This window comes from Tenrec ecaudatus, chromosome 11, assembly GCF_050624435.1.
Source record: "Tenrec ecaudatus isolate mTenEca1 chromosome 11, mTenEca1.hap1, whole genome shotgun sequence".
In the NCBI taxonomy this organism is placed as follows: domain Eukaryota; kingdom Metazoa; phylum Chordata; class Mammalia; order Afrosoricida; family Tenrecidae; genus Tenrec; species Tenrec ecaudatus.
Genome location: NC_134540.1, coordinates 147,008,446 through 147,035,984, shown reverse-complemented (window position 1 = coordinate 147,035,984; position 27,539 = coordinate 147,008,446). Strand labels below are relative to the sequence as shown.

The 27,539-nt window shown below is 39.9% G+C and overlaps 1 protein-coding gene and 1 pseudogene across 1 annotated transcript in view; one reads left to right on the top strand and one right to left on the bottom strand.

Moving 5' to 3' along the window:
* GPC5 (glypican 5) overlaps positions 1-27,539 on the bottom strand; it is a 558,236-nt gene that overhangs the window by 316,240 nt on the left and 214,457 nt on the right. The window lies entirely within an intron of this gene.
* Positions 25,486-26,057, top strand: LOC142460905 (replication protein A 14 kDa subunit pseudogene; annotated as a pseudogene).

Below are 27,539 nucleotides of genomic sequence, written 5' to 3'. Positions count from 1 at the left end.
GAAGGAAGAACCATGCGTGAAGATGTCTTCACTGGAATAAAGAACCATTTTATGTTCCAATAGAAGGATTGGGGTCCCAGCACCCTCCTGTGGTAATCTTTGGTTTGCAGTGTATGTCAATGAAGTATATTCTCAATCAACCTCTTATGATAATAAATATTTTAATTAGCTTCTCATAGATTCATTTTATTATTTATTTTCTGCTTTTTCTCACTAGAATAGGAGTCCCACAAGGGCAGGCAATTCTGCTATATTACAAGTAACAGAATATTGCCTGGTATATAGTTAATGTTCAATAAATAGGAATGCGCAGTTGTCATTTAAAAACAATAGGTGGTAGAGGAGGAAGTAGCATACGGGTTGCAACAGTGCATTGATAGGGAACCGCAAAAGGTTCAGGCAGGATTTAGACGATGACTTGGAACAAGGGATACCATTGCGGACCCCAGATGGCTCTTGGCTGAAAGTAGAGAAGACCAGAAAGATATTTAATTGTGTCTTATTGACTAGGGAAAGGCATGAGACTGTGTGACTCAGAGCAAAGTATGAAAAGCCTTGAGAAGAATGGGAATTCCAGAACACTTAACGAGGTCCATGGGGAACCAGTACCAGGATCAACAGGCAGCTGTGTGAACAAAACAAGGTAGTACCGTATGGTTTAAAATCAGGAAAGTAATGTGTCAGGGTCATATCCTCTCAGCATACTTCATCAATCTGTACGCTTTGAAATCATTAGAGAAGCTGGATTACACAAAAAAGAATGCAACATCATTAACAACCTGTGATATGCAGATGACACAACCTTGCTGGTTGAAAGTGAGGAGTTTTTGAAGCACTTGCTGGTAAAGATCAAGGATGGCAGCCTTCAGTGTGGATTACAACTCAATGTAAAGAAAACAAAATCTTCACAACCGGACAGCTAAGGAACAGCATGATAAATGGAGAACCGACTGAAGTTGTTAAGGATTTCTTCTTGATTGGATCTACAGCCAATGTTCATGGAAGCAGCAGTCAAGAGATGGAGTAACATTGAACTGGGTAAATCCGCCGCACTAGACTGCTTCCAAGTGTGGAGAAGCAAAGATGTTCCTCTGAGGACGAAAATGCATTGGGCCTAAGCCCCGGTATTTTCCATTGCCTTCTGTGCATGTGAAGGTTGAACACTGACTGAAGGACAGAGGGATTTGAATGAAGTGAAGTTACGGTGCTGGGGAAGCGTATTGAAAGTACCACCGTCTGCCCCAAGAGAAGGTCTGTGTTGAAAGAAGGACAGCCAGCATGCTGCTTAGAATCAAGGATGTGGAGACCTCATCTGACACACTCAATATATTGTCCGGAGAGACCAATCCTGCAGGACATCATACTTGGTCCGGTAGAGAGGCTGTGACACACAAGAAGACCCTCAACAAGTTGGACTGACACAGTAGCTGCAACAATGGGCTCAGATTTGAGAATGGCGCATGAATGGACCGTGCTTCGGTCTCTTGTGTACATGGCCCCCATGTGTTGGAACAGCCTCAGTGATGCTCAACAAAAACAATACTAACAGAGGAGGAAGAGGACTTTTAAGGAGATGGGAAAGTGCCCATTCTTTCTAATTTTGGTCTTATATTTCTCCTTGGGAAACAGTTCCCACTGAGAAGTATTTGGGCCATCAATGCCTCCCGGAGAAGCTTGCCTGAAGGACCTATCCTAACCATCTCCCATTCATCTGAGGCAACTGTTACTTTGTAGCAAATTCCTCTCAAAACTGCGTGATTGAAAATAATACGGTCTTTTGACCAGTAAGCAGGCAGCCACTTGGAGAGCTATTACTGCCTGGAGATCTTCCAAAGGGGTTAAATAGGACTGTAGTCATCTCATTGCTCCAGAGAGTGAAGATATTCTCCCAGCTTCTTTCATCTGGCCACTCGAAAAAAAAAAAGCCTAAAGCAATTGCTTCCAGGTTATGTATGTGCATAGAGTTGCCATACCATATGGAGGCTGACTTCCCCTACACTGAATAATGTGAGAGACAGAAAGAGAAAGCACCCACAAGAGAAGTCATGGTTAATAAGTACGTCTCAGAATTATCTCATCACTTGTCATATTCTCTTTATTAGAGATAAGTTAATATGCCCAGCCTTTATTCAAGAGAGGGGAGGTTATGCAACAGCATGAATACCAGGAGGTCTGGCCAATCAGGAGCATATTATAGGCTTCTTGACACACAGTTTTATGTAACTCCTTGATGCAAACTTTTCGCTGATAGAACCAAGTGTAATTTGGATCTTAAGTACACAATTTTATTCAGGATCCCAGAACCAAACGAGTCTTCAATTGATTATATTTTGCATTATTTAAACAAATTCTACATCTTAAAAATATATATAGTTGATGGATAATTTTGAAAATTCAAAGAAATGGATTTGGGTCTTTAGCCCCCCACTGTTGATAGGCACAGATTGTGCCCCCCACTATTAAGAGGCACCACCAGTCCCAGTTTCTGAGGACCAGCACAGCTGTCTTGGGGCATTAAGCTTCTATTTTTGGTTGCCATATCATTAAAATGTTGAATCTGGATTCCGTGGGTTATTCATTTCAAAGCTGTCCCCAGAGTCTCCCCCAGCTTCCTGAGCTTCTACCTGACATTTAGCTTCCCTAGTGCCTTAGTGTGGGTTCTCTAGAGGAGGAAAACCACTGAAATGCAAAGGCTATAGATAGAGAGAAATTTACTTCAAGGAAATAGTTCACACAACGCGAGAAAATGGCTCAAGCACCCAGGGAGGCTGGCAAGACGCAATCATAGACCAGGAAAGAAGCTGGAGACCCTTGCTGCCTGGCATGAGTTCAGGGCAGAAAAATCTACAGTCAACAAGTCGAGCAGCAAGTTGCAGTCCTCTCCCGACTCATGGAGATGCTCAGGTTGACAGTCCAAGACCTGCGGGTTGGGAGACAGGCCACAAACTCCCGGGGATTTATGTCTAAGGAACTACAAGTCAGACACTATTTGTGGAATACAAACATGATGATCTGAAATGAAGCCTAGTTTTTTGTTTTAAAGGTACATTAAATAGAGAAGAAAAAGCAAAAACAAACAATGCAGCTTGGAAAGACAGAACTTTGCCAGAACAACCACTGAAGACAACCACTCCCCAAACAAAAGCACCCTGTCAACTAACTGGCCAGTCACCTCGGACCACGACATGGAAGGTAATTACATCACGGCTTCCAAATCACCGAGAACTATAACCTAGAAAAACTGACACCTAACATTAATGATAAAACGTACGCTACCTTCTGTTGTTTTATATTCATTTACATCTGTAAACACTTTCCTACAGTAGTGGCTTTAGAAGTCCATGTGTAAGACATATGGGTGCCTAAAAGGAATATTTAAGCTTTGTGGTTGACTTACTCCCTCATTTACTCACGGATTCATATTATCAAATCCATGCTTCTGAATATACCATGGTGAGTTACTTATGGCATAAAGTAAAATAAACGCAGATTACAAATAAAAATAATGTACATACTAGAGTGGAAAATATGAACTGAGATGTAAAGATGAGAGCAAGTAGAAAAGCAGTCTGTGCCTCAACATGTGAAGCAGCTTGGTGTATTAAGGGAAGTGAAAGAATGCCAAAGACCAGCTACCTGCAAGCGAAAGGGTCTGATAAGCAAAACGAACTTGGAAAATCAGACTGGGGACAGATTCCACAGAGCTTAAAAAGCTGAGCTTTTCACATTACAGATTACTTAAGAGTAATTATGTCAGTCGAATACAGTAATTAAACATGGGGCTCATTAAACAGTGTTCAGACACAATAATTTAATATAGTCAGATAGCGTAATTAAACATATGTTGAACATGATATTTTGAAGAGTATGACACCAGAAAGGTCAACTTGAGTGAATAACTGGATCAAAATTTACAACACTGAAATTAATTATCTGAATTAGTTGGCCTTATTAATGAAATCTTAGAAGCTAACAGACCTTTGGAAAGAATAAATATGATTTCCCAAAAGTAGTTGCACAGAAATGCGTTAAAACGTTTTGAGAATGCGTAATGTGTTATGAATACGAAGCATCACACAATCACGGTGTTCCTGTTTACTAGTCGGACCCAGTGCTACCAGTATTGTCTGGTGTGTACAATGTACGCTCTTTAGGAAGTATTAAGAGTGAAATAGTAGAACACTGTGACACATGCAAAATGTCAAGTTTTGCCTTCAAATCCGACCTTCGTTCACTTCTCTCAATTTGTTTTACCCACTCTAAAACATCATAACTTTTAGTACACATTGATTATTTAGTAAAGTAAGAATGTTTTCTTGAAGAAGATACTATGTATCCAAACAAGGTCACATTTGCAAGTACCAGGAGTTAGTAATTCAACACAAATTTAGGGGACAGTTAAAATTCAATTCATAATAGCATCTCACCCAATTCTTACCAAACCCAATTCTTTTTTTATCATTTTATTCTTGTCACAATCCATGCACACATTCATTGTCAAGAACATATGGACATTTGTTGCCATCATCATTCTCAAAACATTTGCCTTCTACATGAGCCCTTAATATCTGCTGCTCATTTTCCCCCCCTCTCCCCACTCCCCCTACCTCATGAACCCTTCATCATTCACAAATTATTATTATTTTGTCATATATTACACTGTCTGATGTCTCCCCACCCCCTGCCCGGCTTCTTCTCTGCTGTCCCTCCCCCAGGGAGGAGGCTATACATAGATTCTTGTAATCAGTTTCCCCTTTCTACCCCACATTCCCTCCACCCTCCAGGCATCACCACTCTCACCACTGGTCCTAAAGGAGTCATATGTCCTGGATTCCCTGTGTTTCCAGTTGCTATCTGTACCTATCCAAACCCAATTCTTTACCTACATCCAGCCTTCCTTTCCCAAACCTAGGATTTCTCAACCTTTATATCCTGAACAGATTGTTGGAGGCTGCTTTGCATTGCCTGAATAAGCAACATCCTTGACCTCTATCCACTAAGTGCCAGTAACATATCTACCCGCCTCCATCTATGACTAACAAAAAATATCTTCAGACCTGGCAAAATGTCCCCAGAGCTATGGGGGTTGGAGGCAAATCAGCCCCAGTTAAGATCTACTGGCTGAATTCCTTTCTTTCAAGATAATTTCCCAGCATATCCATCATACTCCCCAGGAGACAAATTATCATCCTAGATCCCTCCTTTTCTTTTGCTAGAGATGGGTTGTCACAAGAGCCCCTGTTCCAATACAAACCCTTATTATCCCCTAGGAAGTTATCTCAACTAGTTCCCCTAAGTCCAATCTCGCATTTTTTTCATCCTTTTTCAGCCAGGTGTGATCTTTCAAAGTTGCAAATTCAATACTAGCATGCCCTTGATTACATTATTCAGTGGCAGAAAAGGGTACCATTGCCTTTAAAAAATAATTTTATTGGGGGCTCGTACAATTCTTATCACAATCCATACATACATCCATTGTGTCAAGCACATTTGTACATTTGCTGCCATCATCATTCTCAAAACATTTGCTTTCTACTTGAGCCCTTAATATCAGCTGCTCATTTTTCCCCTCTCTCCCCCTTCCTCCTCCCTCAAGAACCCTTCATAATTCATAAATTATTGTTATTTTGTCATATGTTACACTGTCTGATGTCTCCCCTCCCTCTTCTCTGCTGTCCATCCCTCAGGGAAGAGGCTATACACCGATGTCCTCAAGTCAGCTTTGATTCAAGACAACCCAATCGTCACAAAGAAGAACTGACCTTTAGAGCTCTCTTGTCTGTGATGGTTACAGAAGCAGACAGAGAGGCCTTCCTCCCTGGGGAACACTGGGTAAGTCTGAATGACCAATCTTTAGGTGATGTCCTTCATGAGATGATCCCCAACTCCTATCTCAGCTTCACCTCCAAGAGCTTCTCCAAGACATGGCGCAACCTGCAAGTCCTTAGCGTGGTCCGCTGTGCACGCGCAGAGCTTTGTCCATGCTACTTCCTCTGTGCTCCCTGCCCTTCCACCACTTGTTGGACAGCTTTCTCCTCCTGGGTTTCAGCTGAGCGATGAGAACTTTACCAAGTCTCCCTGACTCACTCCTTTCTGAATACTGAACTGCCCTTCTTACTTTTGCCCTTTTTAAAAGATCAACCTCTGTGTTACAGCACCTCCCATACTATTTCAACTTTTAACATGCCCAATAGCCTAAAAAAAATTGAGGCTTTAGAAGAAAAGAGAATTAATAATTATTATTATTGCTGATCATATATTTTTCTATTAAAATATTGTATCATGTATTTATTATACACACTATATAAACTATGCATATACTTCGCATGCTCATTACGTATTATCCATACCATATATACACAAACACAAATACAAGTATGTGCAAATACATGGACCCATTCTCTTACTTATTTTTCAGATTAACACTGTACGTCGGATAATATTTTCTTCCCCCTCTTCTATTGAGGAAACTACAAAACAAAGGTTTCAAAATTCTACCAAGTCCAATAGTTAGCAACAAAGTACGGTCTGGATTTGATCTGAGATTCTCTGTTGCTCAGCTGTACTATCAGCGCTCTTTGTTCAGTGCTTTACTCTCAATGCCGAGAACATAACAAGAACACAATACACACAATTTTTGAATAAATAACATGGCAAGAAAGATAAATACTACGTGAATTTTGAGGCTGTCCAAAATTATGGACGTTTGTTCACCATAACCAAACCAAACCAAACCAAACCCACTGTTGTCAAGTTGATTCTCTCGGAGAGCGTATCACTGCTCTGTACGGATTCTGAAGCTGTGAACCACTAAAGGCAGGGATTACCCCCACAAAGGAGCTGGTGGGTCTTGAACTGCAGGCCTTTCAGTTAGTGGCCAAATACTTAGTCTTTGCATCACCAGGACTCTTTTTGTCCACCACGAGGAACACAGAAAAGGAAGAGTGGAAGTTGGCTTCAGGATAATCATGGATTGGCGACTCAGGGGTCCTTCCCACAGGTCCTGGCATTTCTTCTGGGCCTTTACCTAATGGTTGCATAAGGAGGAGCTTCCCTCTTGCCAGTGCTTTGGTTGTTTTTCCCCCAAAGTCTTTTAGAAAAAGATTTTGAAAAAAGGCTCTTTCTCATTTCATATGCAATTCTCCACTCTTGTACAAAAATTAAGCAAAAGCCTATTTTTATATATCCATCATTACAAGCAAATTTGAACCCAGTAATCATTGTACATATTTATGGCTTGACTATATAGCCCTGAACAGTGCTTTGTTTTGCTTTTGTTTCTTTATTGGTCATTTAATTTTAGGGGACGCTGATACAGGAAGCCAATAAGGTCTTTCTCTGAAATTACATGTTGCATCTAGAAATTAACATAAGAAGTTATTTCAATTCATATCCGAATTGCTCCAGCTGTCAATATGTGTCCTGATTATTACACAGAATTCCTACTATTGTATCTCTCAAAAAACTCTACAAAAGACACTGTTGTCGTTCTAGTGGTTAGCAAAAGCAAGAGATGTAAGGAAGAGTGTTGTGCTTGAGAGGGTAGAACACAGCGTTTGACTCTAAATACCGCGTTCCTCCATTTGCGCGGCAATCTCCAAACTGTTTTCAAATATAAAATAATTGTTTGTTACATTTTCTATTCTATTCACCGCATCAGTAAATATCGTGCTGCTATGCTATTCCATTAGCAGAACTTCATAATTACTTTCTTCCTAAAAGAGATTGCTGTGAGAATTCCATGCCAGGTAGTGTTTTCTCCTGACAAAAAATAGGCACCCAATCAGGCAATTAATGCTACAATATTTTATTTTACTCTCTCTAAAGCCAATGGGCTTTTTCTGTCTAAGAACAAATTTATTGGCCAGTTTATTATCACATTAGAACTCATTCTTGTTGATATTCGTGTCAATATTTTATACTCTGCCTACTATTAAATATTTACGGATGCAGATTTTATCATTATTTTGATTGTCCTTTGTCTTATACACCTTTTTAGTATGAAGTGTATTGATTTTGTTTTGTTGTTGTCCGGTGCAAAAAAAGTTCATTCTAACCCACAGGAACCCTATGCACAACAAAATGAAACGCTGTCCGGTCCTGCGCCACTCTCACATTTTCTGTTCCTATTTTTGAGCCACTGTATCAACCTATCTCATTGATGTCCTTCCTCCTTGTTTGCTGTGCCATCTTCTCCAGGGACCGGACTCTCCTGACAGCATAGTCAAAGTACATAAGACAAAGTCTGGCCATCCTTGCCTCTAATAAGCACTCTGGGCTTAGCTCTTCCAAGTTAGATTGGTTTGTGCTTTTCACAGTCCATGGCATCTTCAATATTCTTCTCCAGCACAATTTCTTCTCCACAATTTAAATGAATCCATTTTCATAATAGAAAGTCAGCTTTCACATACATATGAGGGCATTGGAAATAACATGGCCTGGGTCAGGTGTACCTTAGTCCTTAAAGCAAATCCTTGGTTTTCAATACTCTAAAGAGGTCCTAAACTTACTCCTTGGTTTTCAATCCTCTAAAGAGGTCTTGTGCAGCAGATTTATTAAAAGCAACCCATCTTTTCATCTCTTGGCTCCTGCTTCCATGAGCAGTGATTGTGAGTCCAAGCAAGAAAATGATACTTGACAAAAAGAACCTTGTCTCCATATATCATGATGTTACCTATTGGTCCAAAGAATTATGTCCTCCTCATAGTCAGTTGAAATCCACACTGAAGATTGCATCAGCAAGGGCTTCAAGTCCTCCTCACTTTTAACAAGCACGGTTCTGTCACCTGCATGACTCGGGTCGTTAATAACCTTTCTTCCAATGCTGATGCCACAATCTTCTTCATCTAATCCAGCTTCTCTGATGATTTCCTCACCACATACATTCAGTCAGGATGGTGAGAAAATACTACCCTGTCACACACATGTCTTGATTTTAAACCATGCAGTTGTCCCTTGTTCTGTTCACACACAGCTTCTTGATGCGTGTACAAGTCACGCATGAGCACAAGAAAGCGTTACGTAATTCCCATTCTTCTCAAGATTACTCACAGTTATGATCTACACAGTTGAATGTCTTGTCTTAGTCAATAAATCACAAGTAAATATTTTTCTGGTAATCTCTGCTGTCAGCTGACATCATCAATGATATCCATCATTCCACAGCCTCTTCTGATCCAATGAACCCATGGCAGGTCCCTGTCAAGGTACTGCTGCAACCATTGCTCTTAAGCAAAACTTTATTTCATGTGATATCAATTATATTATTCTATAGTTTGAGCATTCTGTTAAGTCACATTTCTTTGGCATGGGCACAAAGCGAATCTCTTCCCATTAGTTAGACCAGTTGCTGTCTTCCAGATTTCCTGGCATAGAGTGGATGCTTCCAGAGCTTCATAAGCTTGTTGAAATATTTCAATTTGTATTCCAATAATTGCTAGAGCCTTGTTTTTGACTAATGGTTTCAGTACATGCAGCGTGAATGTCTTCCTCCAGCAACATTGATTCCTATTGTTATACTTCCTCCTGAAATGGTGTAACATAGACTCGTTATTTTTGGTACAGTGACTGTGTGTTATTTCCATCCTCTTTTGATGCTTACAGCATCATTCATTAATTGACTAGAGCATCTTTCAGTTTCGTAACATGTGGCTTGAATATTTTTCTCCAGTTCTTTCAGTTTGAAGATCTGCTGAGCATGCTGTTCCTTTTTGATTTTCTGACTCTAGGTCTTCACGTATTTTGGTATTATATTTGACTTTGTCTTTATAGCTTCCCATTGAAATTTTCTATTCAATTTTTGTCTTTGTCATTTCTTCCTATGATTACTCCTACTCTATGATTAAGAGCAAGGTTCAGTCTTTAAGGACATCCACTTTGATTTTTTCTTTCTTTCCTGTCTTGTTAATGACCTTTTACTCTCTTCATGAATGATGTTTTGATGTCCTCCCACAGCCCATGAAGTCTTCTGTCATTGTTGTTTAATACATAAAATTTGTTCTTGACCAGTTGTCAGACATCAAAGGGCTAAAAACCATATCAGTAGATGCTCACCTTCATGACACAACCACTTAAGACAAACGTGTGCATAAGCAAATGTGGTGAAGAAAGCTAATGGTGCTCGACTATTAAAGACATAGCATCTAGGGTCTTAAAAGCTTGAAGATAAACAAGTGGCCATCTAGCTGAGAAGCATCAAAGCCCACATGGAAGAAACAAACGAGCCTGTCTGACCACAAGGTGCAGAACGGACCAGTTATCAGACAGCAAAGAGCTAAAAACCATATCAGTGGATCCCCACCTCCCCGATACAATCAATGAAGACAAACGTGTGCACAAGCAAATGTGGTGAAGAAAGCAAATGGTGCCCAGATAACAAAAGATACAGAGTCTGGGGTCTTAAAGGCTCAAAGATAAGCAAGCGGCCATATAGCTCAGAAGCAACAAAGCCGACATGGAAGAAACACACCAGTCTGTGTGACCATGAGCTGTTGAAGGGATCAGGTATTAATCATCAAGGAATATAAAATCATATCATTGAAAAGGTGGGTGATTGCAGAGTGGAGTGGAGACTCAAAGTCCAATGGTAGCCAACCAGACACCCCTTGATGAGGGGCTGTGGGGAGGAGATGAATCAGGCAGGGTGTAGGGTATCAACGATGAAACATATAACTTTACTCTAGTTCTTAAATACTTCCTCCCCCTCCCACTATCATGATCCCAATACTACCTTGCAAATCTGGCTAGACCAGAGGATGTACATTGGTACAGATAGCAACTGGAAACACAGGGAATCCAAGACAGAAGACTCCTCCAGAACCAGTGATGAGAGCGGCAATGCCTGGACGGTGGAGAGAATGTGGGGTAGAAAGGGGGAAATGATTACAGTAATCTACACATAGCCTCATCTCTGGGGGAGGGACAGCAGAAAAGAGGGCAGGGGGAGACGTCAGACAGTGTAACATATGACAAAATAATCATAATATATGAATGATGAAGGGTTCACGAGGTGGGGGGAGTGGGGAGGGAGGGGGAAATGAGCAGCAGATATTAAGGGCTCAAGTAGAAGGCAAATGTTTTGAGAATGATGATGGCAACAAATGTACATATGATTTTGACACAATGGGTATATGTATGGATTGTCATAAGAATTGTACGAGCCCCCAATTAAATGATTTAAAAATATTTGTTCTTGATATGTTCTCGAGACTTGGATGGGGTGGACTCAAGGTCATATTTTAGTGTTTGTAAACTTGCTTTAATTTTCTTCAGCTTTAACTTGAACTTACATATGAGTGTCTGTTCCACAGGCAGGCCTGGACTGGTGTAGGTGCTACTATGAGTTTTCCATTGTCTTTTCCCACAGATGTAGTCAATTTGATTCCCGAGAATTCCCTCAGGAGGGTGTATTAGTTGCCTTTTGTAATGTTAAAATTGGCATTTCCTAGGAACTAGTGATTCGTCTTGCAAAATTCTATCCTGGGATCTCCAGCTTTGTGTCTATCACCAAGTCCATATTTTCCGACTACTGTTCCTTCCTCTTTGTTTCCAATTTTGCATTTTGATTTCAATAGTTATCAAAGCATCTAGCTTGCATGTTTGATCAATTTCTGACTCAAGTCATTGGTAGAATTCTTCCATTTCTTCATCACTAGTTTTGTGGATGGTTCATAAATTTACATAATATTTGTATTGTTTTTCTTTGTAGGTGGATACATAGCATTTATTTCAAAAATTGATTTTGAAAAGTCTTTTTTGACAAGGAATGCTATCCTATTCCTTTTCTTTGTGTTATTCCAGCATAGGAAATCTTTTTTTTCTTTAAAATGCCAATACCAGTCCATATCAGCTCACTAATGCCTAGGGTATCAATCTCTATGTCTTCCAATTAATTTTTGAAGACTTCTAATTTTCCTATATTCACACTTCTCACAATCAAAGTTCTGATTATTACCAGGCTTTTGCAGCTGTTTCTCTTACATTGCATCACTTCCCCATCAGCAAATGAAGATCCTGAAGGCTGCAATCCCACAGGCTTTACCTGACTCACGTCACCATGGTCAACTTCACTCCGAGAAAGCAGGTCCTCAGTCACATTTTGAGTGCACTCCAGCATGAGGGGCTCAACCTCTGACCCCATGCCAGACAGTGTTCTGCTTCCGTTCATTAGGTCTTCAGCGTCTGACAATGTTTCAAAGCTCTGCGTAAGGTTTTCAGCCGCTACGTGCTCGGAAGTGGGCAACGGAGTCCTTCTTCACTGTTCTTGCTCTGGAGTTTCCCCTGAAACCTGTTCATTTTGGGGGACCCTGCCTGGCATTTGATGCATGTGACGTAACTTCCAGCATCACAGCAACACACAAGCCACCACGGTACAATGAACTGACTTTGTTCTGAAATAGACATACTAAATTGAAAAATATCCCTTTTTACTATCTATATATTAATGATACTATGCATACACTTTCACTACTCGTGACATATACGAAACAAAACAAATACATCGCCCATGTGTTTCAGAATTGCCTCGCAGGGTTTTTTCATTGCTCTAACCTATCAAAAGCAGGTGATTAGGACCTTCTTCCAAGGCATGTCTAGGTAGCTTGGAACAGCCAACCTTTTGAATCGTAGCTGACCATTTAATCGTTTGTTCTACCCAGAGATTTGAGACTTGAACACAGTCCCATGCATTTCCCAGATGCTTCAACTGCAAGAGGCAATAGCAATCATAACTCATATGATACAGGTAAATGTATATTAAAGAAACCTTGACTTAACCCTATAACGCCGAGCGCAACATTTTCAAAACATTTAATTAAATCTATATATTAATACATATTGATAACTATGAAAGTAAAGAATAAAAACAAAATTTTTTTCCTGAAATTTAAATTCAGGCATTATAGGGTTAAGTTTATTAAGTCAATAGAGATGCCTGAAAAGCAGTTTAGATTAAGTAACTTTATGATGCTTTGATAATGAAAGGAGAACAAACCGAACCTTCAGCACAACCCACACTAAAATAATCCAAATCTACTTGCAGATAGTATCATTTAGGGGATCATATTTTCATTGCTCGTGAATGCCAGAGGAAGACATTCATTCAATTTTTCAAGCTCTTTAAAGTATTTATTATTAACTAGGAAAGAAAATGTGTATTAAAACTAATGGTTCAACCAAGCAGCAACACTGTTAAACAAAAACATAGTCTTCCTGGTACTTTAATTGTTCATATTGTATAAACATATCCGATGATTATATTTTATGAGGCTATAAATATATGCCCATAACAATAAATAATAGCATACAACACAATTCCAATAATCAAATATTATTTTAATATAGAGCAGATCTATTGTTTATTAACCCTTCCTTAAAGGTATCTATGAGGTTTTACTTATTATTTTCTTTATGTATTTGGATACTTGCTTAATACAAGAGTTGTTGCTATATCATCTTCATGCACACATATTTAAGCACATGTCTGGTTGTGTTTCGTTTTTTAAGAAGAATCTCTGGGTCAATGCACATAGATTTTAAGCAGTATGGATAAATACCCTACTGTGCTACCAAAATATCGCTGCACCTAGCCAGGAACACACTCACAGTCCATATACAAAGCGATCCCTGCCCTAGGGAACTGCAATGCAAAGAAATGAGCGATGACTTTAGGATACCTCCAAAGCCACATGAGATTGGTAAAGTAGTTCAAAACCACATCAACCTCACCTAACATATAACACAAGATAAGTGGGTATCTGAAGAGAGGAGGCTGAGGATGGGCATTATGAAGGATAAGAGAATATTTGGGGATAGTTATATCTTCTCTCTTCGATAATTTCACCTACTTATACACATTGCAAGATATAGCCAATTATACTTTTTAAACATGTGTACCCTATGTCAATTATCCCTTTGAATAAGTGAAAAATCAAAACCCAAACTCATTGCCCTGGGGTCAATTCCCACTCATAGAAACCCTACGGAACAGAGCAGAACTGACCCTGTGGGTTGCCGGGGCCATAAATCTTTCTAGACGTAGAAAGCCTTATATTTCTCTGAGGAATTGGCGAGTGGTTTCCACTCACTGATCATGTGGTTTTCAGTCCTAATCATAATGCACCATGTCATCAGGATCCCTTTAACCAGTGTATAGGATACAATTTAATTATAATTTCATCTGATGTTCAAACTTTGGAAAGTGTTGGAATAAAGGAGTAAAAGATAGAAAGGGAAAGCAATAAAGAAAGAAAAATAAGCAGCACTGTCCTGGAAAGAATGCCAACATGCTGCTCATATGAAGTGTGCTGCGGATTCTGCACAGAACAGGTCCTGCATGGAGACAATGTGAACGCTGAGTTCCAACTAAGTTACAGCAGACTGATCGACAAACCACTTAAAGTACTTTCTCTGCTTAATTATGTGGGAATAGACACTCTTCACTTATTAACCATCTTGTTATTCAAATCTACCCTCACAACAATTAAAAGAACCCACTAGAAGGCTAGTTTAGATATTAACACTGTATATCTGACAGTTACAAATTCTAAGGTGAGATTCATGCATACCGCTGATTACCATGGTGAAAATTATGTCAGTTTTGTTGAACCAGGATTCTCAGTGATTTGTCAGCTTTGTAGTGGTTATCATTTGGAAGGTATATGTTCTAGTCTGGGTACTTAGGAGAAACAAACCCACAGAAACTCATGTATAAGACAGAGTTTTATATAAAGGTTAAGTGCACATCAAGAAATCATCCCAACCCAGTGCTGCCCAAGCCCACAAGTCCAACATTAACCCATATGTCCAACACCAATCCACAAAGTCCTCCTCCATCTCACAAAACAGATGCAATGATGCCAACTACAGGAGGAAAGCTGAGTCAGTGAATGTGTGAACATCTCAGCACTGGCAGGGGTTTCCACATGGCTGCTCCAGCACCCAGGGCTGCATCAGGGGAGTAGGTCCACGTGACTTCTCCTCAGGGATGTCTTGCAGGAAGTGAACCTTGCCAGTTAATACAGGGAACTGGCTAAGGAAGCTGCACCCTGGTCTGACCATCAGAAAGCTAGAGAACCGAGAACTCGAAAGGCGAGGTTCACGAGCCATTTATCCCTCTGCCCTTCAATTCACCCCACATGTGTTTATTGGGCAGGTTGCCACAATAAACTAACTAATCATATAATGATGTGGGCATCCTCCTTTTTTGCATATCATTTATTTTCTGCATAACAACTGGTCTTTGGAATCTAATCATATCAATAAGTGAGGAGTGAGATTCATATTCATATACACTGTAGGCCAGGTATAATAAAGCAGGATCTTTAGTATAAGCAAGCATATGTCCTGTGTTTTGTTCTTCAGCTTGAGAACCAATATCTTCTTATCCACAACTGTGAGTTAAGGTTGGTAACAAGTTGGCTGGGCCAGGGTCACCAGTGGTTTGCCAGTTAAGATGTAATAACCCCTCCCACCCACATCCACCACCACTGATGAGATATAAATGTAATCCTCATGGGTGTGGTCTGATTCTCCTCCACCCTCCCCACCGCCACCAGTGGTAAGGATTTCTATTATTTATTTATTTGTTTATTTTATTAAACAATCATTTTATTGGCGACTTTCTCTTAAAGCTCTTATAAAAAGTCATACATCAATTGTATCAAGCATATTTGCACATATGTTGGCACCATTATTTTCTAAACATTGACTTTCTATTGAGCCCTTGGTATCAGCTCCTCTTTTTTTAACTCCCTACCCCTTCACACCCTCATGATCCTTTAATAAATTATAAATTATTATTATTTTAATATCTTACACTGACTGCTGTCTCCCTTCACCCATAGTTTCCATTATCCATCTCCCTGGGAGAGGGTGGAGGTGAGGCAGGGTGTGATTATGTGTCCATCATTCCAATTGATTCCCTTTTGCTCTCCTATTCTTCCCACTGTCCCCTAACCCTCCTGGTATTGCTACTCCCATTTCTGTTCCTGAATTATGTGTGTCATGAGCTCTTACTCTTATATGTATCTGTGTACATGCTCCGGAGTAGCCTGCAGTGAAAGGCAGGGCTGGGCGCATGATCGTGGGAGGTGAGGAAGCCTAAAGGAACCAGAGGAATATTGTGTGTTTTGTTGGTGCTATGCTGCACCCTGATTGACTCACTAAGTGAGCATCGTGGGAAATTTTGCTTGCTTTCTACTGGTATGGATCCCCCGTCTGGCTCATCATCTCACCTCCCTGCAGTTTACTGTATCACCTACTGGTCCTGGGAGTCCTCAGTGTCCTGCATAGTACTGCTGAGCTTGGGTGCATTCATCTCGGCCACCAAAAGTCAGCCATCTGACCTGCCAATCTGCGGCTCATCAGTCCCTAGAGCAACATAGGTCAGGAGAAATTCCCAACCTGACACCTGACTCACAGACTTGGAATTTACCTGCCTATGCAACTAAGTGATTCATTTTCTTGATATAAACCTGTGTATCTGCATATATTTGGTTCTCTAGAGGACCCATGCTAAGAAAACCGGTGAGTCGCCTAAAAAGCAATCTCCTACTTGACACACAAGTAAGGATGTCATATGAAAAGACATGCTCAGAATTCCATAATTCATATGATATTCCTATTTTATGAACAAGTTTATTTTAAGTCCAGCACCCAACTGATTGCTTCTGAGTAAATGAATAAACTTGTGTGCTTAAACATTCAAATCTAAAGTCAAATTTCAAATGATGGGGAAACCAAAATTTAATCAGTCTTTGAGAGATTGCTTGCACCATCTGAATTTTAATAATATCTACTACTCTGCTTCCATGCAAAGTTATTATGAGGTCCCCTCACCTCCAACAGGTAGACATCCCTATCATAAGGATGAGGGATACTGATGGGAAAGTAAAGTTAGGAGAAGGGAAAGGGAGAAGACACATCTGGAAGAAGACATGTGCTTGGTTGTTGGATGTGCACCTAATAAACGACATTGGCCTGAGTTTCTGCACACCCCTTGGGGAACACTGGGGCATTGAATCCTGTATCTTCAAGCTGCACAACATGCTCCAAAGGTCACAGAAGAGGGATCTCATGTGGAAACTACATGAGGAGAACTTGACTGTACCTCAAGCACACCTATAACCTGAGGACTTATAATTGAAAATCCATGGTGTTTGAATATTAAAACAAGATTATTGAACTGCCAGTAGGTGAACAGACATTGACTTAATACATAAACACCCTTCTTGTTGTATTAATATATATATATATTATTCCAGCATACCTGATTGACATTGTCAGTGAATATTATTGCAAAATTTTCCTAACAACCAATTCTCATTGTAAGTGTAAATAGCATCCAGCCCTGTAAGGTTTTATTCAGTACAAGTGCATATTTCAGGTTTGAGATATGTAGTTGCCCACACTAGTCTAATATCCCTCTCTCAAGAGTGTTTTACAAATTAGTACCAGGTGCTAATCAATTACACTATTAACAGAAGGTCTTTGTGATCCAAAGAGATGATCGGTAAGACTTTCTACCATAAATTCACAAGGGAGTCTCTAAGATGAGACAAAGGCAGATGAAAAGCATAAATCCAGGAATGAATTTGGATATCACACTAGATCCTAGCTCCAAGTTAAGAAAAATCTGTTCTTACACTATGGATGTGCTTGATACTCACCCTCCCAAAGGGAACACAGTAAATATGGGTGCTACTGAAAAGTGTAGTGAAGAAATTCAACGGTGTCCAGCTATGAGATAGACTAGCATCTGGAGTCTTACAGGCTTGTCTCCAAACAAGCAGCCATCTCAATGAGATGCCAAATAAGACCACATGGAGGAAGCACACCAATATCCGTGACACAAGGATTTTAAATTTTATAATCCAAATCTGAAGGAGGGAATAGTATCCGAGGCAACATTTTGAGATTCAGGTTTGCAAAAGGCGATAGATGACTGTGAAAGCCCAAGATGCATTGGCAAGATCTACACAGGGACAAGAAGCCTCCGGGGATTTTTCGCTACCAATAATAGCGGATGCAAGTAAACCGGTGACCAAAGGGATAAAACTGACTTGAATGGTTAATAGTTTGTTACTTGATTCCTCCCTCCGATACATGTTGGGCCTTATCTGGTTTTCAACACTTTCTATGCTTTTTTTGTTTTCTTCTGTTTTTCACATTAAGGTTTATGTCTTATGTATTTTTCACTGTGGACAACCTTCTTGAATATTGTGATATGTTTTCTGTGTTTGGGGTATATATAACTACTCTAGGAATGAGTAGAACAAGTAGAATAAGGATTTCTGGTGGGGAGGGGGTGGGGGTAAAGGGACCCTGATATCAAGGAGTTTGAGGATGAAGAAAATGTTTTGAAACCGATTGTGGTAGCAATTGTATAATACTGCTTGATGTGATTGAATTATGGAAAGATATAATATCTCCATTAGCACCTAATAAAATGACTTTGAAAAAATATTAGAATAAAGAGCAATTACTAATTAAAGCAAATTTTAAAAATATGTGAATAGTGTTATAAGTTGAAATGCCCAATGTGCCAAAATCATAGATTCTGACTCATACCATTCATATAGGGTTTTTAGGCTGTAAATATTTCCCAAAGCAGACTGTCACATCTTTCTCCTGTAGAGCAACTGGTGGTTTTGAACCACAAACCTTTCAGTTAATAGCCCCTTTCTTACAAAGTATCACTAGGGGGCATAGACCAAAGTACACATTTAGCTAATTCAAGCCAATGATGGAGAAAGTCAAAGGTAGAGAGTGTTGCTGATCAATCGATGTGAAACTCAAGGCTATAGAGTAAAACGAAAACATCTATCAAATAGGCTTTCATTCAGAATGTGAGAAGATTTAAATGTACCTTTTATTGAGAAAAAAGGGTGTCGATAATTTGAGAAGCCGAATCACTTTGGCCATCTCTGCTGAAACTTTAAAAGTGCACACATTCTTGGAGTATTTGTAGTTATCTTTTTGTATGGTAAAATTCATAAATGTTGGATGGTTTCCCCCACACATCCTCAATACGCAGCTAAGGAGGGAGGTAGGACAACATTTACCACAAGAGATACAAGATGGCAGCAAAGAATCCAAAGATGGATGTAGTTATTATGAATGGCAATGGTCTTAAATCACCTGTTCAAAGACAAAGACTGGATTAGGAAACAAACCCATTAATCTGTTGTCTGTAAGAGACACGTCTCAAGCTCAAAGAAATAAAAGAAATAAACAGGTTAAGGATCAAAGGTTTGTGAAAGGTATACCAAACCAATAAAAATCTAAGAAAAGCAAGAGTTACAATTCTCATCTATGAACACATCGATCTCAAGGCGCAGGACATACCTAGAGATAAGTATGGCCACTATATAATGCTCAACATATCAGTAGACTAAGCGCTAATAACTATAAGAAACACGTATGTGCCCCACAAAATTCATAAATGAAAAAGATATCACAGAATCAACAATCATATAGGAGATTTCAATACACCGCTCCCTGTGAAAGTCAGATTAGCAGGAAAGAAACCTAATAAAGAGGCTAATGAACTACACTCTACAATTAGGCAACTCGACCTGATAAACATCCAGAGCTTACTACCCAACAGCAAAAATATCCACCTTCTTTAAATGCATATGGTACATATTCAAAAATAGACCACATGCTGTGACACAAGTCAAGTTTGAGTAAATTCGAACATGCAGAAGTTACTCAGACTTCCTTCTCTGACAACCATCCCATAGAGCTGGAAACCAACAAGAACAAGAACAACAAAAACAAACCAAAAAATGTACAATTCTTGAAAGATGAATAATATGCTTCTTAAAACGAGTGGGGATTGGCCCAAAATAGAGATGAAATTAGGAAGTTTCTAGAAACTAATGAGAGTACAGCATACCAAAACCTATGGGATACAGCAAAGGCAGTTATCAGAGGATGCATGATAATGATAAATGCACATGTAAAGAAGAAAGAGAGGCGTATGGTTGACACCCTATCACAAAACCTTCATCCATGGGAAGAGAGTCCACAGAATTATCCTTCTAATAGAAAAAGAAAAGAAATTATAGAAAGCATTGGAGAAAATCAGCAGACAAAAAAGCTGGTTGTTCCAAAGAATTATCAAATCACTGGTGAACCTAACAAAAGATAAGAAGAAGCAGACATCAATATCCATGATGAGGGGTGACACAGGAGAAATTGCACTGGGCCCCAATGAAATTAAAAGACAATTATACCGTACCACGAAGGACTGAACTCGAATGAATAAAATAACTTGAAAGACATAGACAAATACCTGTAAAAACAACCCCCCTCCACAGATTATATCTCATTTAGACATCAAGAACTTGAACAGACCCTTAGCAAAAGAAGAAATAGATAAGGTGATCCAAGAACTACGAACTAAAAAAGGGCCCAGCCCAGATGACTTCACAGGAGAATTCTACCAAGCATTCAAGGAATAGCTGACACCAATTCTATAAAAGCTCTTCCAGAGCATACAAAGAGATGGTAAACTCCAAAGCATTAGAGAACTACAGGCTGATATCTGTAATGAACATAAATGTAAAAATCCTTAACAAAATCTTGGACAATGGGGCAAGTTTGATGGTTGGGCAGGAGGAAGGTAAGAGGAAACGGAAGAAATATCTAGGACACAAAGCTATGGATAGAGATATAAGCTTAGGTGTATACATATGTAAATACATTAATTTAAAAAAATAGAGGTATTGACCTATGTAAATATATTTAAAAGGCAATACACTGAGGTAGTGAACAGATTTCGGACTCTGCTCATGCCCTCCCTCAATGCAACAACAATTTGTTCTACCACCTGGCATTATGTGCTGCTCACTCTCCCAACAATCGCTGAAGAAAAATTGTGTGCATAAGCAAATGTGGTGAAGAAAGTGGATGGTGCCCAGCTATCAAAAGATATAGCATCTGGGGTTTTAAAGGCTTGAAATTAAACAAAGGCCATCTAGCTGTGAAGCAAAAAGCCCACATGGAAAAAGCACACCAGCTTCTGCGATTACACGGTGTCAATGGGATCGAGAAACTAGCATCAGACAACCCAAAACAAACAAAAATTTGTATTGTTGAGAACGAGGAGGGTCAGCAAGAGATCCAAACCCCATCTGCAGACAATAGGCCATTCCCTCACAGAGGGGTCACACGGAAGAGATGAGTCAACCAGGGCTCAGTCTAGCAACGATGAAACACACAGTAGTTCTCTGTTTCTTTGAGGTTTCCTCAATTCCCACTGTCCTAAGCGCAGTCCTGCCTTTCACTGTGGGCTAGACCAGAGCATGTACACAGGTACAGATAAGAGATAAGAACTCACAGCACATGGAATCCAGGAACAGGAAGGGTAGTGGCAACACCAGCAGGGTAGGGGAAGGTGGGGAGAGGAGGACAGGAAAAGGTAAACCAATTGCAATGATTGATCAACACATGACCTCCAACACCCCACCCCCACAGGGGGACGAACAACAGAAACCGTGGGCGAAGGGAGGAGTGGTCAGTGTAAAATATGAAAATAACAATAATTTATAATTTACCAAAGGGTCATGAGGCAGGAAGGGAAAGGGGGGGGGGAAAGGGGAGCTGATCTAGGGGCTCAATCGAACGTAAATGTTTAAAAATCAATGTTGGGAACATATGTGCAAATATACTTGATACAATTAATGTGTGGATAGTTATAAGATCTGTAAGAGCTCCCAATAAAATGATCTTTTAATAATAATTTTCAAAATTTTGGCCAATAGAACACAAAAGTATATGACTAAGTGGGATTTCTACCTAGAATGCAGGGATGGTTTAACATCTGAAGATCCATTAACAGCATCCATCACATGGAAAGAAAAAAGGACAAGAACCACATGATGATATCAGTAGAAGCAGAAAAACCATCTGACAACATTCAAAACCCACTCCTAACAAAGATCCTCAAGAAGATAAGATTGGAAAGTAATTACATCAATATAATTTAAGCTATATTTGAAATTCCAATGGCCAGCATTATAATCAATGTAGAAAAGGATGCGTCTTTACCCCCACTTTAACCCCATTTTAATTTAACATCATCCTGGAGATCCTAGCTAATAATATAAGGCAATTAAATTACATCAAAGTATATGTCTGGGGAAAGAATAAATGAAATTATCGTTATTTGCAGATGACATGATTTTAATAGACTGATAATCCCTATGGTTCCATAATAGGAGTACTGGAAGCAGGAGAGGAATAGGGCAGAGTGGCAGGATATAAGATCAAAAATCAGAAGTCAATTGGATTGCTATATACAACTGATAAGATTACAGAAAAAGAGATAAGTAAAATGGAACTCCTCACAATAGTCAAGAATAAAGTTAAATATCTAGGGATATACCTAACCCAAAAAAAACAAAAGACATACAAGAAACCAAAAGGGACCTTCACTAATGAAAGAATATCCCATGCTCGTGGATTAGCAGACTTAATATTATAAATATTAAGGCACTGTACAAGTTCGATGCAATCCAGATACAAATAACAGCATCCTTTTTCAAAGAAATGTAAAAACTGATTCTCAACTTCATACGATAAAGGAAGAGTCCGGAATTGGCAGAGAACTCCTCAAGAAGAATAAAGTGAATGGGCTTGCTTGACTGGGCTTTCAAACTTATTATACAGCCGCGGTTGCCAATGAATAAGAACCGAAAATCCAGAAATAAAACCAGTAGCATACAGGCAACTGATCTTTGATAAGGCCTTCCAAAAATATCCTATGGGAAACCAAATGCCCTGGTTAACCAAAGGTGCTGGAAAAACTGGTGATCAACCTGCAGAAGAATGAAGCAAGATACTTACCACTCTCTATGCACAAGAACAAATTCAAGGTGGATCCCAGACCTCAAGGTAAAGCCCCAAACTAGCAGGAAGATCAATGATAAAATCAGGACAAAGCTAAGAACCTTAACGCAGGGACTATGTATTACGGAAGGACAAACTCTGAGAGGAAGCTAGAATAGAATGGTAGGACCAAATATAAAACACTTGTATACATCAAAGAACTCAGCAAGAGAGCCATGGGAGCCCACAGACTGCAAAAACATATGTAATAGTGACATATGAGATAATGAATTTATTGCTAAAATCTACAGAATCCTCCAAGCCTACAACAAGGGGAAAAAAGAATAGCCCACTGAGGAGATGGGCAAAATATTTGAACAGAAGATTCCCAAAGGAGGAAACCTGAATGTCCAAAAAACATACGAGAAAATGTTCCCGATCATTAGCCATCTAGGAAATGCAAATTAAAACAACTCTGAGATACCACCTTACATGCACAAAGAGAGCCCAATTAAAAAAAATCAGAAAGCAATGGTGTGGTGAGATAGAAACTCTCATTCACGTCTGGTGAAATTGTAGCTATGTACAACCGCTGCAGAAAGCAACCTGACGATACTAAAACAGTTGGAAATAGAGATACCCTATGACTTAGGATTCCACTAGCGGGCATATAACCTGAAGACTTAAGAAACAAACCATGGCAAGCCATCTGTTCTCCAATGTCCATTGCTAAACAGTTCACTATTGCAAAACAAAACTGGAAACAACTTAAATTTCCATCAATAGACGGATGGGTCAAACAATTCTGGTATATACACACAATGTATATACCATTCTAAAAAATAGTAATGAAACACCTCATCTCATGGAAAGAGTTGGAGGATAGTTTGCTGAGTGAAATTAGCCCAGCACAAAAGGTCAAGTACAACATGAGCCAGCTCACTGAGGTAAAGGCTAAACAGCAAAACAGACCGAAGGGCAAGTGCACATAACACACAATCCCTGGGCTGAGGACCAGATACTTGGCATGAGTCAGCCCAATCCTAATAATACATGTCACCTGACAAACAAAAATAAATAAATAAAAGAAACAAATTAGATAGATAGATGATAGGTAGGTAGGTAGGGGGGAGGGGAGAGAGAGAGAGAGAGAGAGAGAAATGATAGATAAATGATAGATATAGATAGATGGATGGATGGATAGATAGATAGATAGATAGATAGATAGATAGATAGATAGATAGATAGATAGCACCTGTGCTGAATGAAATCTTTCCACCTCTCTCATATGCCTTTAAGGCACACAGAAGAACAAAGTTGGCAATGGGAACAAGGGCAACAATCCACCAAGAGAAGGGTATAGTTTAGGTCTCCACAGGAAAGGGAAGTCAGGAGGAGACCTCATTCTGGAGTAACAGTCCTGGAGGGTGGTGTTCCCACATGAGGGCTGCAGGGCTGGCCTCAACTCAAGACGTGACATCCTGTCTCAGAGGACAGCGCTATGGAGGACAGACCTGAACACACCATTCAGAGACACCGGCTGGTCTGATGCACACACATGGGGTCAAACCATGAATAGAGTGCAATAGCCCAGCAATGGGAGCAAAGACTCTAAGTCCCCGAGAAATCCTGATGGTAGACTTTGACTCTGGGGGCAGTACTCAGCACCTTGCCCAAACTGGTTAGGGATTATTCACAAGGGGGGCACACTGAAAGTCCAAAGGGATACCGGGTGGGAGTGGGGATCTAGACTCTCCATCCCTGACTTCAGGAAGAGCAATAGGAACCTGCAGGGTATGTGCCTACCGGGCACTAAAGCTGAGGACTAAAATGTTATAAGTGTTGTTAGGTAAGTGAGCCCCAGGATACGACTCCTTGAAGAAAAACGAGATTGGGCTGAGGGACTATAACAGAGATATTTAACAGAGAGATATTCATCTTCTCCGGGTAGGATATGCTAGACTTGTGACTATTTATATGTCTCTCTCTCTCTCTCTCTCTCTCTCTCTCTCTCTCTCTCTCTCTCTCTCTCTCTCTCTCTCTCTCTCTCTCTCTCTGTTGTTGTCTATCTATATAAGATAGGCAGGACAAGCAACCCCATGGAGACAGGATAGAGATGGGACTGATGGTTGGGTGGTGGGGGGTAGGTGAGAAAACAGGGGGACGTGAGTGGTGAGCTAATAATAACAGGGACAGGGAAATTAATAAGGGTTATGAAATTGACAGTGAGGAGGGTGTAGCATTCCTGGTCAGGTTGGATCAGTCGAAAAGTGCCTCAGAGGGAATTACTGAGAGGTGAATGAGGGGTAAGCATAATAGTGGGGCAGGAGGAAAGAAAAGAGGAAATAAGAAGAAAGCAAAAATTTATGTTTATATAGGTATAAAGATATATAAATATGCAAATGTATAACAATATTAATATAGCTATATTTGTCTATACATGTACACATATATGTAAATTCAACAAGGAAGCAGATGGACTTTGGGCCTCTACTAAAATCTCACCGATGTACACGAACAGTTTGTTCTAATAAAGTGGTACTGTGTAATACTTACACTCCCAACTCGATCACTGAAGACAAAATGGATGCATGCGCAAATGTGGTGAAGAAAGCTGATGGTGTGCGGCTATAAAAAAGTATAGTAGCCGGCTGCCGCTGTGGGACCGCGGTCATGGCGGACGTGCTGGAGGTGCCGAGGGCGCGCGTGAACGCCAGCATGTTAGCTCAGTCCATCGACCAGCCCGTCTGCTTCGTAGGGAAGCTGCAAAAGATCCATCCCACTGGAAAAATGTTTATTCTTGCAGATGGAGAAGGAAAAAATGGAACCATTGAGTTATTGGAGCCTCTTGATGAAGAAATTTCTGGAATTGTGGAAGTTGTTGGAAGAGTAACAGCCAAGGCAACTATAATGTGTGCATCCTATGTCCAATTTAAAGAAGATAACCATCCTTTTGATCTTGGACTCTACAATGAAGCTATAAAAATTACCCATGAGTTCCCTCAGTTTTTTCCTTTGGGGATTTTAAAGTATGATTGAGTTTGACGGACTCTTAGGACTGAATTTGACGGTGGAGAACTAAAAGAGGCCTCCCTCTATTGTTGGAAGAAGAGACCCCTGTGGTTTCTATAGGTAATTTGCTCAGTTTTCACTTCCATTTCCTTAACCAGATCTTTCACTGACAGTTCTTGCTAGAACGGGTATGCCAACCTTTTTTCACATAACGGTGTGTAGTCTTCATATAAAAAAGATCTACTGCTCATGTCCTTTGTATAATAAAATTAGGTATAAAAGCACACAAAAAAAGTATAGTGTCTGAGGTCTTAAAGTCTTGTAGTCAAACAAGCACCAATTGAGCGTGGAAGCAACAAAACCCACATGGAAGAAGCACACCAGCCTGTGTGACCACGACAGGTTGACGATGGGAGTAGATATCAGAAGTTCAAAAACAAGCAATTAAATTGTTGTGAAGGATCGTGGACAAAGTGGAGACCCAAAACTCAAACTGAACAGGCCCTTCCAGAAGGGCTGCATGGGGGAGTGTGAGGGATCCAGGTTGTGGTATAGCACTGATGAAACCCATATCTATTCTTTGGTTCTTTAATATTTCCTTCTTTTACTATTAAGGCTTATGCTTCACCTCATTAATACTGTTAGGCCCAAGTAGGTTCAGGCATGTAAGTCAGGCCATTCGATGCAGGAATGCCGGAATGGATGTCCCTGCAGAAACAGCAACAGGAGCAATGATTCCCTGAGGATACAAGAAGAGGAGATGGGCGGGGAGAGCTGATAGCAATGATAACTGGATAACTCCACTCGAGGAGAGCAAATAACAGAGTGGTAGGCCAGCAATATTTATATCATAGAATATTAATAATAATATATAACAATAACAAGAGTTCCTAAGGAGATGGTTGGGGGAGGGAGGGGAAAAGGGCATCTAACATCAAAGAGTTCAAGAAAGAAAATGTTTTCAAACTGATTGTAGTAGTCATTGTGCAGTTATGCTCGAACTATTTGAATTATGGAATGTCATGACATCTGTAAGAGCTCCCGATAAAATGATTAATTAAAAAAACGTTAAGGGAATTTTCCCATGAACTTTTGGAAGACCCATCATCTCTATTTTGATCATGATGTTGGTTATACACACCTAAACACATCACAACAACAACACACACACCAGTGCATGCAAAAACTCATGAAAACAGATCTACAGTCAATAACTTGGTTTTGATTTTGTACTCACATAAGACTGGAAGGGCCTGTGGGAAAAGCTGAACAAATGTTATGTACTATTTTTGCTACTTCCTGTGAGACTATAACAACTTGATAATGAAAAGTTTTTAAAGGTATGTGAGTTTTATAATCCTGACTATAGTATAATAACAATAAAAATACATTTCTGGTGATTTGCTACTGCCGGGAAAAAATTCGCCAAGCGAAGATGATGTGCTTGGAATGGTCTGAGGACAGAACACTGGCCATATGGAACACATTAAAATTCATCTGAGAGAACACTGGAAGGAGGAGAAGGCCTATGACATCATGATCTGATGATGCCGGGACTCAGGTAAGCCTAAGGCCCCAGTGGCTGCTGACCAAAAGTGTCATGCCCCTTAATAGATACAAGTTACGCACAGATACAACATACCGAATTTCCAAAGAAAACTGTTGTTACAGCCAGAGAGTACAATCCAGTGTGA